This window comes from Quercus suber, unplaced genomic scaffold, assembly GCF_002906115.3.
Source record: "Quercus suber isolate HL8 unplaced genomic scaffold, Cork oak 2.0 scaffold_163, whole genome shotgun sequence".
In the NCBI taxonomy this organism is placed as follows: Eukaryota; Viridiplantae; Streptophyta; class Magnoliopsida; order Fagales; family Fagaceae; genus Quercus; species Quercus suber.
In genome coordinates, this window is record NW_027069624.1 from 727760 (window position 1) to 742487 (window position 14728).

General features: G+C 33.0%; 2 long non-coding RNA genes across 2 annotated transcripts; both read left to right on the forward strand.

The window, feature by feature from the left end:
* The first annotated feature begins 6176 nt into the window (after positions 1-6176).
* LOC136069331 (uncharacterized) lies at positions 6177-12598 on the forward strand. The gene is made up of 3 exons (XR_010630562.1): positions 6177-6256; positions 7262-7326; positions 12445-12598. It is a non-coding gene; the product is annotated as an uncharacterized LOC136069331 (long non-coding RNA).
* Positions 12599-13239: 641 nt separating this feature from the next.
* Positions 13240-14401, forward strand: LOC136069330 (uncharacterized). The gene is made up of 2 exons (XR_010630561.1): positions 13240-13427; positions 14171-14401. It is a non-coding gene; the product is annotated as an uncharacterized LOC136069330 (long non-coding RNA).
* The last annotated feature ends 327 nt before the right edge of the window (positions 14402-14728 follow it).

A 14728-nucleotide genomic window follows, 5' to 3' on the forward strand; every position in this document is an offset into this window, starting at 1 on the left:
TTAAATTAGATTATAGTAAAAATTATATCTTGTATAAAAAAAAACTAGTGTTATAACTCAAATTGAACGAAGCTGTGCATGAGCACAAACCAGTTAATTTCAAAAAAAAAAAAAAAACATTTTTACCACTATTTACTAATGCTAGCGTATTTGATATACAAGCAATATATGTGCTTAAATTTCTTTAAATATTAAATATAAAAATAACCTATATATTTTTAACATGATTTAATATATTTTATGTTATATCTAACAAAAATTTACGTTATGTTAATCTTTAAATAAATTAGAAAGCTCTTGGGTTTGAATCTAAAGAATTATCCTTTCCAAAAATAAAATTTTGGACGGCCTACTAATCATTTCTCCGAGACCTTGCAGAAGTAGAAGATTTATGCATTAAATACGACCTTCTATCTTTTTCTGAATAAATTAGAAATTACACCATTAGAGTATAATAATAGTTTTAAAACTTTTGAAACATATATAGATTTGTTTAATTTAAATAATTTAAACAATAAATGTGACTTTACATATCTAAACATATACAAGTTAATTTAAGAAAAAAAAATATAAAAACAATAAAAACTAAAGGGAAACTGCATTCATAAAAGAAAAACACAATAAAGATATATATCTAATTCCTAACCACACAAAATGCAGCTGTTATTTACTTCTAAAAGTATTATAGTATCATCTCTAATCCTCCAAATGCCAAATATATATATTTTCTTTTGAAAAAAAATATTGTAAGTTGAAAATGTGCATATTTTTAAGTTTCTTGAAAATGCAATATTCGAAGCTGCTGTGGTTAGAAAGAAAATAGTGAGACCTTAAAAATTTTTAATTTGGAATAGTGCAGTTTTAAACCACTATGTCAAGTAAGCACATAATTATACATTTAGATCTAAGATCAATGTTGTATGGAAGAAATTGAGTAGAAAACTTACGTAGAATTGACAGCACATGTTTTTCTGGAGCAGCAAGGGTGCCGAAAATCACAACGTAAAATCAAAGGGAGGTGCCAGTAGAGGCCATCGGAGCAACAGTGTCGGAATTGTATGAAATTTGGCACGTTAAGGGGAAACGGCATTCTAATTTAGAGGGAGTTCATATTGTTTACAGATCACTAGGCTTTGCAATTTATCAATAGTCAAACTGCCATCAATAGAATGCATGCCAGGTGAGTTGCATACATACAATGTTTTTTATTCTCCATAAAGAACAAGTCTGGTGTTACTAAAAAGGTAGTAGATGCACTTAGTCGATGAGCTTCTTTGCTGGTTACACTACAAACGTAAGTTATTGGGTTTAATTATCTAAAGGAGCTATATGAGGAAGATGAGGATTTTGGAAAGTTTTGGAGTCAATGTCAGCAGACTTACATTGTTGTGGATGACATGCATCTGCAAGATGGTTTTCTCTTGCGAGTGGATCAACTATGTATTCCTCAAAGTTCTTTAAGGAAGCAAGTTGTTAGGGAGTTGCATGGCAGAGGTTTGGATGGTCATATGGGGTGAGACAAGACAATAGGAGCAGTATTATTTGCCCCAACTCAAACAAGATGTGCGCAATCATGTGAGGAAGTGCCCTATATGCCAGATAGTTAAGGGGTAGTCTAAAAACATTGGTCTGTACATGCCACTACTGATTCCTCAAGCACCTTGGGAGGATCTGTCCATGGATTTTACGCTAGGTCTTCTTCGAACCCAGCGAGGTATAGATTCTATTTTTGTTGTAGTTGACAGGTATTCGAAGATGTCTCATTTCATAGCCTGTAGAAAAACCTCTGATGCTCAAGTAGCCAATCTGTTCTTTAAAGAAGTAGTGTGTTTGCATGGAGTGCCCAAATCCATTACCTCTGACCGTGATACAAGGTTCCCCAGTCACTTTTGGAGGACTCTATGGAGATGGTTTGATACATCCCTTAATTACAGCAGCACTAGTCATCCTCACACCAATGGCTAGATAGAGGTTGTCAACCAAACCTTAGGTAATCTAATCCGGTTCATTTCTGGAGAGAAGCCCAAGTTGTGGGATCTTGTCTTATCTTAAGCCAAATTTGCTTACAACAGCACTATTAGTAGGAGCACGGGTAAGTCCCCTTTTTCCATTGTCTATTGCGTGCTACCAAAATATACTTTGGATTTGGTACCCTTACCTGAGCTTCCAAGAAGGAGCCAAGTAGCAGAAGATATGACTGACCGCAGTCAGGTAGTGCAAGAAGAAGTTTGGCAGAAACTTGAAGCTTCAAATGTCAAATACAAGGAAGCTACTGATAAGAAGAGGCGTGAAAAGATCTTCAATGTTGGAGATTTGGTACTGGTCTACCTTTGGAAGGAGTAGTTTCCTACTGGTACTTACAATAAATTGAAGGATAAGAAGTATGAGCCATTTCAGATTACTAAGAAGATCAACAACAATGCCTATGTGGTTGCTCTTCCGCTAGACTTGAACATCTTCAATGTTGCTGACTTGTATGATTACCACCCTCTTGATGAGCCAAATAGTGGGAACTCGAGGTCGAGTTCTTTCCAAGTGGGGGAGACTGATGTAGAACAAACAACACATACCTTCTTGGAGCAGCAGGGATGCCAGAAGTCACAACGCAAAATCAAAGGAGGGTGTCAGTAAAGGCCATCGGGACGACAGTGTCAGAATTGCAGAAAATTTGGCAAGTTGAAGGAAACGGCATTCTGATCTAGAGAGAGTTCATGTTGTTTATAGATCATTAGGTATGTCTTATGCACTAAAGGGTGAGTATCCCAACTGATCAGGTATGCCTTTTTTTTCTTTTTTCTTTTTTTGTGTGTGAAGTTGTTCTTGCTATATCCCTCTTAGATCTCACTTTATTGCTTGGAATGAGATTAAAAAAAAAAAATTTGTTTTGAGTATTTTATATCTGTTACAGTTGTGTTTTGGTGTTGTGAATGCTTACAATGTGGTGTGTTAGTAACATTGTCAATACAATAGTTGAGCTACTAGAACAAAACATATAGCTATATATATATATATATATTTTTTTTTTTTTATTTTTTTTTTTTTGGTGACTTATGTTGTCTAGTTCTTGATATGACTCTCATAACTCTTAAGAATTTCTGAGGTTTTTTGTTTTTATAAACCTTCCTCTTTCCTTACTTGATTATTAGGAATTAAATTGAATATCAAAGTCGTTCTTTGTTGTGGAATTGTATTCAATCTCTGCAAAATAAGAAATTGCATCCTTAGAACTACAATACTAATTTATAAGCGCCAAAAAAACTTGTTTTCTTTAATTCGCATCTCTACTTCAGTTCATGATGCAAGCATTTTTCTTACGATCTACAAAATTATGTGCAATTGGCTGCCTTGTTGAAATGTCCAATTGTCCTGAAAAGGGTGTGAGATGGAAATTTTAATGTTATGTATCTACTTGAAATGTCTTTGAATGCAGCTTATGTTTTTTTTTTTCCTTGTTTATACAGTTACTTCCATTATTAGCTTCTACACTGGTTCAGCTACTGCCCCTGCTTTGGCTGCCTTGTTGAAAAATGGGTTCCTGGCTTTCAACAGAAGAATTCGGTGCCAAGGTCATGCTCTTTTAGTACCTTTTACAATATCCTTATTTTCATATGTTAATTTTTGTCTTGTAATGATCTGGGTTGATTAGATATAGTACATTGGACTTTCGATGTATTTGGTTATTATATGTGGGTTTTGTGCATGACTGTGGTTTTGAAAAAAAAAAAAAAAAATCTTATTTTGAGGATCAAGAGACCCTTAAATAATGTTGAGGACAGATTTTCACACCACATGGAATTTATTTCATTGGCAACTCACACCACATCAACAAATTATGGATTTTGGAAAAATCTCTCTTAAAGCCCAAAAGAGCCCTTATTCACAAAATGACGCAGAAGCTGATGGTCCAAAACCCATGGAGATATTATCTCATCAAAGCCCAGTTCAAGCTCATGGCACAACATCTCATTCTCAGCTCATGATCCAAGCTCATGAGTCTCATCGGGAGAATTTTACGAGTCGTGGTTTGGAGGGCCAAGAAATATGTTCAGTAAAGCTCTAGCGGTTTAAAGTTGATAAAGGAAAACATATTGCTTGGCATGTCTTCCCCAATTCCCTGAACTCTGACAGGTCAGTGTGCAATATGTAACATCTGGTAAGCCTCTCATATCACATAACACTTAAAATGATAAAACTCCCCATGCTCTTTACATAAAAATTAATGTTCATCATCTATATACATACATATATATATATATATAAAACCGAAACTTTTGAAACTTCCACAATTTTCCACATCAGCATAATATTAAAAAAAACACACAATATTAAAAAAATAAAACCAGCAAAAAAAATGTAATAAACCCAAAAAACTCAATAAACCATATGTTCATTCCACGATGCTTTTCACGATGCCTCTGCCTTTCCCGATCCTCTGCCTTTCCCTTTCACAATGGTACCCACCATCGCATCTAAAGACCCAACAGAAACCTTCTTCAGACCACCGACCACGGCATCCCAATCCTCTCTGCCTTTCCCTTTCACAATGGTACCCACCATACCCACCATCGCATCTAAAGACCCAACAGACACCTTCTTCAAACGATCGATGTTCCTCAGACCACCGATATCAAGTTCCTCAGACCACCGATTTCTGATATCAAGTTCCTCAGACCACCAACCACCGATTTGCCCATATCCACCTCACTCAGTTTCCACTCTTCCTCAGAACAAAACCGGCGCCCCATTTGCCGTGGGTCTCATCTAGACCATGGCCCATCAACACCCAACCCAGCCCGTCAAGACCAGCCCAAAGGTAACTAATAAACAAATTTAATTAGAACTCTAATATTATTTATTTTTTTGAATCCGAACTCTATCAGTATTAGGACTCTAACTATTATCTTATAAATAGTTCGATTCTTATTAGTTCTCTTCGTTCTTTGCCTCCATTCGAATTAGGGTTAAGGTATGGTATTAGTGTTCTCTCAATTTGAATTGTAAAGAACTCATGAAACTCAAATTTTAGTGTAGTTATTTTAATATGTACTGTTTTAGCTGTGTTTCTTTTGTATCTGTAATTGAGTTTGTGCTTTCAAGTCATTACATTTTATGAGTCCGTGGATGACAGATGTGGTAGTGTGGACTATAGATTATTGTAACTGACAGGTTTATGTTTTGACTGTTTCAAATTTTAGTGTAGTTATATCAGTTTGAATTTCTTAGCTTTTATGCATAATTGTTAAAACCTAAAGAAATCAACTATGATCAATCTATTTCCGAGAAAAAAAAAAAAAAAAAAGAACTATTGAGGTTTTAAAGATTATGTTATTATTTTAGTATGTGAGTCCGTGGATGACAGATGTGGTAGTGTGGACTATAGATTATTGTAACTGAAAAATATGTGCCATATCAAATTAGGTGGCAGTCAAAATTGCTTTTGTTTGATATACTGTCCATCGAAGTGAATGTAATTATCTTGTAGCTTTTATGCATAATTGTTAAAACCTAAAGAAATCAACTATGATCAATCTATTTCCGAGAAAAAAAAAAAAGAACTATTGAGGTTTTAAAGATTAGTTTATTATTTTAGTATGTGAATCCGTGGGTGACAAATGTGGTAGTGTGGACTATAGATTTGATATACTGTCCATCGAAGTGAATGTAATTATCTTATAGCTTTTATGCATAATTGTTAAAACCTAAAGAAATCAACTATGATCAATCTATTTCCGAGAAAAAAAAAAAAAAGAACTATTGAGGTTTTAAAGATTAGGTTATTATTTTAGTATGTGAATCCGTGGGTGACAAATGTGGTAGTGTGGACTATAGATTATTGTAACTGAAAAATATGTGCCATATCAAATTAGGTGGCAGTCAAAATTGCTTTTGTTTGATATACTGTCCATTGAAGTGAATGTAATTATCTTATTGAGGGTTTGTACAATATTTTTTGAAGTGAATGTAATTATCTTATTGAGTGGATTGTCACTCTTTGTTGGCTCAGTTTTGTGAAAGTATTTGGTTATGATTTTTTTATTACGCATCTCTATAGATTTGAATTTTGATTTAAATTATGAAATATGTTATTAATAACTCCTCTTTTCATTTGTTTGATGGTTTTTCATGTTTTTCTGTTTTTGTTTTCCTTTTGATTTTGTAGATAATTGAAGTTGCTCTACAACCATCAAAATCTAAACCTGCCAAAGGTGGTGTTTTACAAATATTAGAATCTAAATCTACAGCTACAAAGAACTTGGTATGTGTTTTTTTTTTTTTTTTTCATATGAGTTTGTCTAATTCTATGTTTTTTAATTCTTTAGTTTGATTTCAAAAATATGTGCATGTTTATGATTCCTTTTTGTGTTAATAAGTTTATGTAGGTTAAAGGGTAGGTTTTTGTTTGCTTTTTATGTCAGAACATCCTCCTTCCTCCGTTGTAAGTATTGAATTTAAAACAAAAATTCTTTTAAACTAAAATATTTAGTTATCAATTTTTATGTTAGAATATATTCATGAATTTTGAGGTTTGTAAGATTTATAGTTGGAGTTTGTGCAAGTATTTGGTCAGGAATATAATTATGTGCTCTATACTGTGTGAGCTAATGATAAGTTTATAGAAGTTCTATTCTATTCAAAATTTACCATCAACTTTCTTCTTCTTTTCTTTCAATCTATAAACATCTCACACAACTTTCATCCGCGAATTTCGTATTAGCTAAAATCATATTACATGTTTAATGTCTATTTCAGTGCAGAGATTTGTGTGTAATGTTTCTTATAATAATTTATATTTTCTTTATATATGTTTAATAGTTACAGCAAATATATGGTTGCTTTTTTAAATCTGCTTCTATGCTTGGAGTTTTAATATCATAGTATATTGTAGTGTTCTGTTCACAAATTTGGATTCTTTTTCTTAATAATGGTCTTTCAATATGGTGCAATGTTATGAAGAAGTTGTTGTATATATGTGTACATTGTAAAATTTGGATTCTTTTTCTTAATAATGGCCTTTTAATATGGTGCAATGTGATGAAGAAGTTGGTGTATATATGTGTACAGTGTAATGGGGTGGTAGTATACTGGATTAAGTTTGTTTTTCTATCTTTGGTCTGAGAGGCAGGTGTCATTTGACGCGTATTTGATTATAAATCAGATATCAGTAATTGCATGTATTTGTTGATTATGGACAACTAAGTTTGCACTATTTCTCTTCTATTAATGATTCTTGGCTGAAAATTGGATTCTTACTATTTTGCAGATAGGGATTTAGCATTTTGATATCTGGCTTATTTGGTAATACAACTACAAGACGAGGAAATTCAGGTATTTACCAGTCTCTCAAGATTTCAATCGTTTTAATAACTTCTATGTACAATTTGTATTTTATCAAATAATTATTATTATTTTTTTTTTTAATTTTGAAGTTAGTATGTGAATGCTATATTTTTCTTCAATTTCTCCCCTTTTTATAACATCTAACTGTTAATTTGTAATATATGTTTTTGCTATATAGTTATATTTATGAATTTAAATTTTGTGAATGCTTTGCTTTTAGTTTATTCCCCAAGCATGGAGTCTGCTAAATATGCAAGATTGAGACGAAGATTAATTTTATCTTAAAAGAGAAATAGAAGGGGTACGATATTGAGATATTTAAAAAATATTTTTCTTTAAAAAACTCATAATTAGTATGTAACCTAATAATTAGTATGTAACCTAGGCCAAACAAGAACAAGAGATGACGAGCCATTTCAAGGGAGTATTCGACGTAGACAATATAGCATTAATGATGAAAGCAGAAAACAATGAAAGTGCTACATTTTTTAGTTCTCCCAAAAAAGTTCTAAAATTAGGAAGAAAAAGTGAATTTTTGTTTTTGTTGTCATAGGAAAATTTACAGAACCATTGGATTTAGGACCTCCAACAATAGTATGTGAACATTGTGGAGCTGAACTTTGGTATGAAGAGAGAATTGTAAAGTCAAAAACGCCTGCAAAACCAAAGTTTAGTTTGTGCTATTCTGAAGGAAGAGTTCAACTCCCTCTATTGAAAGAACCTCCACCCTTTCTTGGAAACTTACTCAATATTAATAGTGATCAGAGATCAATAAACTTTCAACTAGGGATAAGAATCTACAACTCTCTCTTTGCTTTCACTTCTTTGGGGGGTAATGTTGATAGATCAATGAATAATGGTTCTGGTCCATATGTGTTTCGTGTAAATGGTCAAACTCATCATAGAATTGGATCACTTCTTCTTGTCCATGGCCAAAAACCTAAGTATGCACAGCTTTATATTTATGAAACTGATAATGAAGTTAAAAATAGAATTGATGTAGTTATACATGAAGATGATAGAAATTATGTGGATCCAGATATTGTTACCGGGTTGATGGAAATGTTAGACCAGTGCAACCAATTAGTTAAATGTTTTAGAATGGTCAGGGACAGATTTGATGAATCAGATGTACATAATGTCAAAATTCGTTTAATACGAAGTCGCAATTCTGGTGAAAGGCAATATGACTTACCTGTAATGTCTGAGATAGCTACTCTTATTGTTGGAGATTTTAATATTGAAAGTTCTGATAGAGATATTATTGTTGAGAATCGAAGTTTAGGATTGCAACGCATAAATGGGACTCATCCAAGCTTTATGGCATTGCAATATCCATTACTTTTCCCGTATGGTGAGGATGGGTATATGCTTGGTATACCTTATAGGAATTTGAATGGGAGCAATTCTAGAAAAAGGGAATCAATAACAATGAGGGAATACTATGCTTATAGGCTTCAACAACGCTTTCATGAGGGCAAGACACTGTTGCTTGGTAGAAGGCTTTTTCAACAATTTATAGTGGATGCATACACTTCTATCAAAGCAGAAAGACTACAATGGGTTAGATTCAATAAAAAAAAATTGAGGTCAGAGCTGTACTATGGTTTGAAAGGTGCCGTTCTTCGTGGTGATACAAATCCCCTTACTGTAGGCAAACGAATAGTCCTACCATCCTCATTTACTGGAAGTCCAAGGTACATGGTTCAAAATTACCAAGATGCAATGGCGATATGTAGATGGGCAGGTTACCCAGATTTATTTATTACATTTACTTGCAATCCAAAATGGCCAGAAATCAATCATTCCTTAGAATTTATAGAAGGCCTGAAATATGAGGATCGGCCAGATATTGTATCAAGGGTCTTTAAGATAAAATTGGATGAACTATTACATGATTTAAGGCATAAATCTCATTTTGGAAGATTTATTGCAATTGTGTATACAATTGAATTCCAAAAAAGAGGACTCCCACATGCACATATTCTTCTATTCTTGGATCCAAAGGATAAGTGTCCAAGTCCAACAGACATTGACGGTATCATTATGGCTGAGATACCAGATCCAGATGAGGATCCTGTTGCTAATAAAGCTGTAAAACAATTTATGATGCATGGGCCATGTGGATCTGCAAAACCAAAATCACCGTGCATGATAAATGGTAAATGTACAAAACATTTTCCAAAAAGATTTTATGAAGAAACAATAATTGATGAAGAAGGTTTTCCAGTATATAGAAGGAGAAATGATGGAAAAACAATAGAGAAGAACGGAATTCTTTTGGATAACCGATATGTTGTACCTTATAATGTAGATCTTTTGGTGAAGTACCAATCCCATTTGAATGTAGAGTGGTGTAACAGATCTCGATCGATCAAGTATTTGTTTAAATATATAAACAAGGGATCAGATAGAGCAACAGTTGTTGTAGAAGAGAATTTGCCAAATATTGGGAGTGATGGACAAGAGACCAGCATTGTTGTTGATGAGACAAAAGCATACTTGGATTGTAGATATATTTCAGCTTCTGAAGCATGTTGGAGAATATTTGAATTTCCAATTCAGTTTCGATATCCACCTGTTGAAAAATTAAATTTTCATTTGGAAGACGAACATCCCATCATTTATCCGGAAAATACAACCTTGGATAATGTTTTAAATATACCTGGTATTGAAGAAACAAAGTTTACAGAATGGATGAAAACAAACGAGGCTTTTGAAGATACTCAAGAGTTGACTTATGCTGAATTTCCTACAAAATGGGTATGGCATAGTAATGACAAGCAATGGTAGAGAAGGAAATCTAAATACTGTATTGGAAGAGTTTATCACGCACATCCTTCAAGTGGTGAAAGGTTTTATTTGAGAATGTTGCTTAACATTGTCAAAGGTCCAAGAAACTTTGAAGAATTAAGGACTATAAACGATGTTACTTATCCAACTTATAAGGAAGCCTGTTATGCACTTGGACTTCTTGATGATGACAAAGAATGGCATGATTCCCTAATTGAAGCTTCGAGTTGGGCCAGTGGGCAACAATTGCATCAACTATTTGTTACAATGCTATTGTTCTGTGAAGTAGCTAATTCATTAAGTCTTTGGGAATCCAACTGGAAACTAATTATAGAAGATATACTAAATAGGCAAAGGCGTATCCTCCAATTCCAAGAACTAATCTTATCAGATGACCAATTGAGAAATTATGGATTGTATGAAATTGAACAAATCCTCCAACAATATGAAAGATCACTTAGAGATTATCCACAAATGCCCTAGCCAGATATGGATCTTATTAAGAATGGGAATAGACTTATTCAAGAAGAAATGTCGTATGATGTATCAAGTTTGAAAAAAGAACATGAGATCCTAATTTCTGGCCTAAACAATGAACAGAGAATAATCTACAATTCTATAATGGAAGCTGTTGCTACTGAAAGAGGGGGAATGTTTTTTGTCTATGGACATGGTGGAACGGGTAAAACGTATCTTTATAGAACCATCCTATCTGGTATAAGATCAAAAGGAAAAATTGCTCTTGCTGTTGCATCTTCAGGAATTGCTGCTTTGTTGCTTCCTGGGGGAAGGACTGCTCACTCAAGATTTCATATCCCAATTAATGTAAATGATGAGTCTACTTGTGACATAAAGCAAAGAACACAAGCAGCGGAACTTCTCTCAAAAACAAGTATCATACTTTGGGATGAAGCACCGATGGCACATAGGAATTGTTTTGAAGCTGTTGACCGCACGTTACGAGATATTCTACAAATTGAAGATCCTCAAAATGCTGAAAAACCTTTTGGTGGTAAAGTTGTAGTTCTAGGGGGTGATTTTCGACAAATACTTCCAGTTGTGAGAAAGGGAAGACGAGAAGATATAGTCCAATCCTCAAATAGCAAGTCATATCTATGGAATGATTGTCATGTCTTTAAACTCCAAACAAATATGAGGCTTCTACAGAACAATATGAGTGGAATAGAAACATCATCTATAAAGGACTTTAGTGAGTGGATTCTTAAAATAGGTAATGGTGAATTGGGAGAAGGAGATGGGGATTACAACATTTCAATTCCAAGTGATTTGATTATCCAACCTTCAGAGAATCCAATGCAAGATATTATTGACAACACGTATCCAGTTTTGGAAAATAAATACACAGATCCAAGTTACCTACAGGATAGGGCAATTCTTGCCCCTACAAATGAAGTTGTAGAAGAACTTAATGACTACATTGTGTCATCCTTAAATGGAGAAGTTCATGAATATCTAAGTTCAGATTCTATATGCAAGGCTTCTTCAAATGTTCCTGACCAAGATCTCCTGTATACTGTTGAATTTTTGAACACATTGAGATTTCCAGGATTGCCAAACCATAAACTGACATTAAAAATAGGTTTGCCTATAATGTTGCTTAGAAACCTGAATCAAAATGAAGGTCTTTGTAATGGAACAAGGCTCATTATAACAAGATTGGCTACATGGGTGATAGAAGCAGAAATCATAACTGGCACTAATATAGGCAAACGTATGTTCATTCCAAGAATAACATTATCTCCAAGTGATTCAAAATGGCCATTTGTTTTAAAGAGACGACAATTTCCAATTTCAATGTGCTTTGCAATGACTATAAATAAAAGCTAGGGACAATCATTGAAACATGTTGGAGTGTATTTGCCAAAACCTATTTTTAGTCATGGGCAATTGTACGTTGCAGTGTCTAGAATTACAAGCAGAAATGGACTAAAATTCCTCATCATCAATGATGAGACTGAAAAAAAGTCTAAAACAAAAAATATTGTGTATAAAGAAGTTTTTACGAATCTTTGACTCAAGAAACCAACTAATAAAGGTAACATAATTTTATATATTGTTTATTTTTCTGTTTATCTCCTCCAAATTGATTTAGCCACTTCGTATATGCTTACTGTTTTGTTAAATTTCATGTCTATAAGATAATTGAATACAAGCTAAATACTATTTTCCATCTTTAACAAGCTAATTACTTTTTGGTGTCGTTGTTATACTGCTTTGTTTTGTTTTATCCTATGAAGTATCTAAATGAAAGATAGAATTTTTATAAACTTTCAAATTTATTAATCTAAAGAGGTAGGGATCCAAGATGATGCAATATTCTCTCCTTAATCAGCTTTGTATAGACAACCACAAAGAAAATTGGAAAGTCAAGATCAGAATATCAAGGATGTGGAATGCAATCAACTCAAAAAATAATGATATTATTAGTTTAGATATGATTTTAATCGATGAGCAGGTTTGTTTTTCTTCTATAGCTTTTAATATTGTTCGATCATTATATATACCATGAACTCTATCTATATAAAACTGATGCACTTTACTTGCAGAATAATTCAATACATGCAATCATTCGAAATAATATTGCTAAAAAGTTCAAGCCTCTTTTGCAAGAAGGAAAATTGTATGAACTCTCTTATTTTCAAGTGGTTGATGGCAATGCATTGTATAGACCAGTAGACAATGACATCAAGATCATGTTCACATTGAAAACTAGCATTAAGGAAATAAAGGACACTGATGTTGATATACCGCCTCATAAGTTTGAATTCATTGACTACAATAAAATACATGAACGCGTTAATAAACATGTCCAGCTATCAGGTATCTCTATATATATTATGCGTTATATTAAATTTTTTAATAATTATGCATTATATTATTGTTATATATGAAAATAATTACATCCACATCTTTGGAATGCTTAGATATCATTGCAAATGTGATTGGTGTTGGACCAATTGAGCAACCTTGCATCAAAGGATCAAATGTGTCGATGAGAAACATAAATGTCATGACCATAGAGTATGTCTTCTTTTTAAAAAAAAAAAATTATTTTCAATACATGCACTTTTTTTTTTTTAATTTTTGATTAGCCAATACATGCACTTATATTATATGAACTTACACTGTAACATTGAAAAATTTGAACAGAGGAAATGAAATAAAGCTTACACTTTGGGGATCAGTTGCAAATCAAGTTGAGGAGAGCTTTTTTACTGAAAATCCAGGCCCTTTTATCATAATAGCTACATATTTGACTGTCAAGACTTTTAAAGGCAAGTTCATTTCTCTTTTCTATTCCTCTTTATAAGTAATTATGCACCCAATCCTTGAAGACAAAAACCATCTTCTGAACTACATGAGAAATCATCCAGTTGTTTGAAATACAAAGTATTTTGGCTGAATTATTATGTAAGCATCCAATTAAGAAGTTGTATAACTGGTTGGAAACTCTGATTTAGTTCGTTATTTTCTATTTGATTATTGAATGCCTCGTAGATTTTATAATTTTGAATTTGGTTGGAAATTTTTATTATTATTTGTGAATTTGAAAATTTTCGAGTGGGAGCTGGTATAGGGCCTAGAAAGACTTAATTGAAAACAAAAAAAAATTTATTATGTTTATCTTTTGCTGGTGAAGAGGGACTGAGGGAGAAAATTTAGGTGTTGAGGCTGCTGGAGTTGGGGCTTTTCTCAAGCTTTCAAGCCTCTTTGTGAAGATACATAGGTGGGTTTTGGTTAGGATGTCTCTAAATTGTAAGCTCTCCAGCCTTAATGGTAGATTACCAAACTGTTCCAAGCTGAATGAGGCAAAGGAACCTTTACATGGGCCTAATTTTGTCAAAAACTAGAGAAGAAAGCTTTTGTTTTTCTTCTATCTTTTAGTTTCTGTTATTCTGAAATAACTTTTAGATCAAAGTTGTGGGCTTCTATGTGAAAATTTTGGATTGGATATTAGCTTTAGGATGTTGATTATACTGACAAAATTTTGTATAATCTTATACACATTCTTTTGCAGTGACCACATGGCACTTCTTAAAGCTTTTGAAGGATAGAAGGATGCAAACCGTAATGAAAAGAGTTCTGTCACCTTGCAAATGACAGAGGATATGAGAATGTATTTTGTAGATCTATTTAGCTTGGCTTTGTAAACAAATTGATGAGTGCTAATGTAACTTCTTTAAGATTTTCAAATTTTAAAGCATTTGATTTACCAAAATCTTATAGTTACTAAAAACTTTCCTGTGCATCGCACGGGTTAGCGACTAGTTATTATTATTATTATTATTTATGAACAAATACTCTGTGAATATAATATATGAGTTTTACTAACGTGTGCAATGTAAACCATTTTGTGAAACTTTTTATGGAAAAATAAAAAAGTGATCAACTTTTTTGTTATCTTTTTCAATTTCCTATAAAAGGATTGCACAAGCCTTGAGAGAAAAAACAACCCTTGGTTATATTGATGCTGGTGTTGCTGCAACATGGTACTCTCTTTTCTTTTTAAAATTGTCTCTTTTCATTAAGAGTTGTTTTTCTTACACGTATACAAGCTGTTTGATAAAATTTGTGA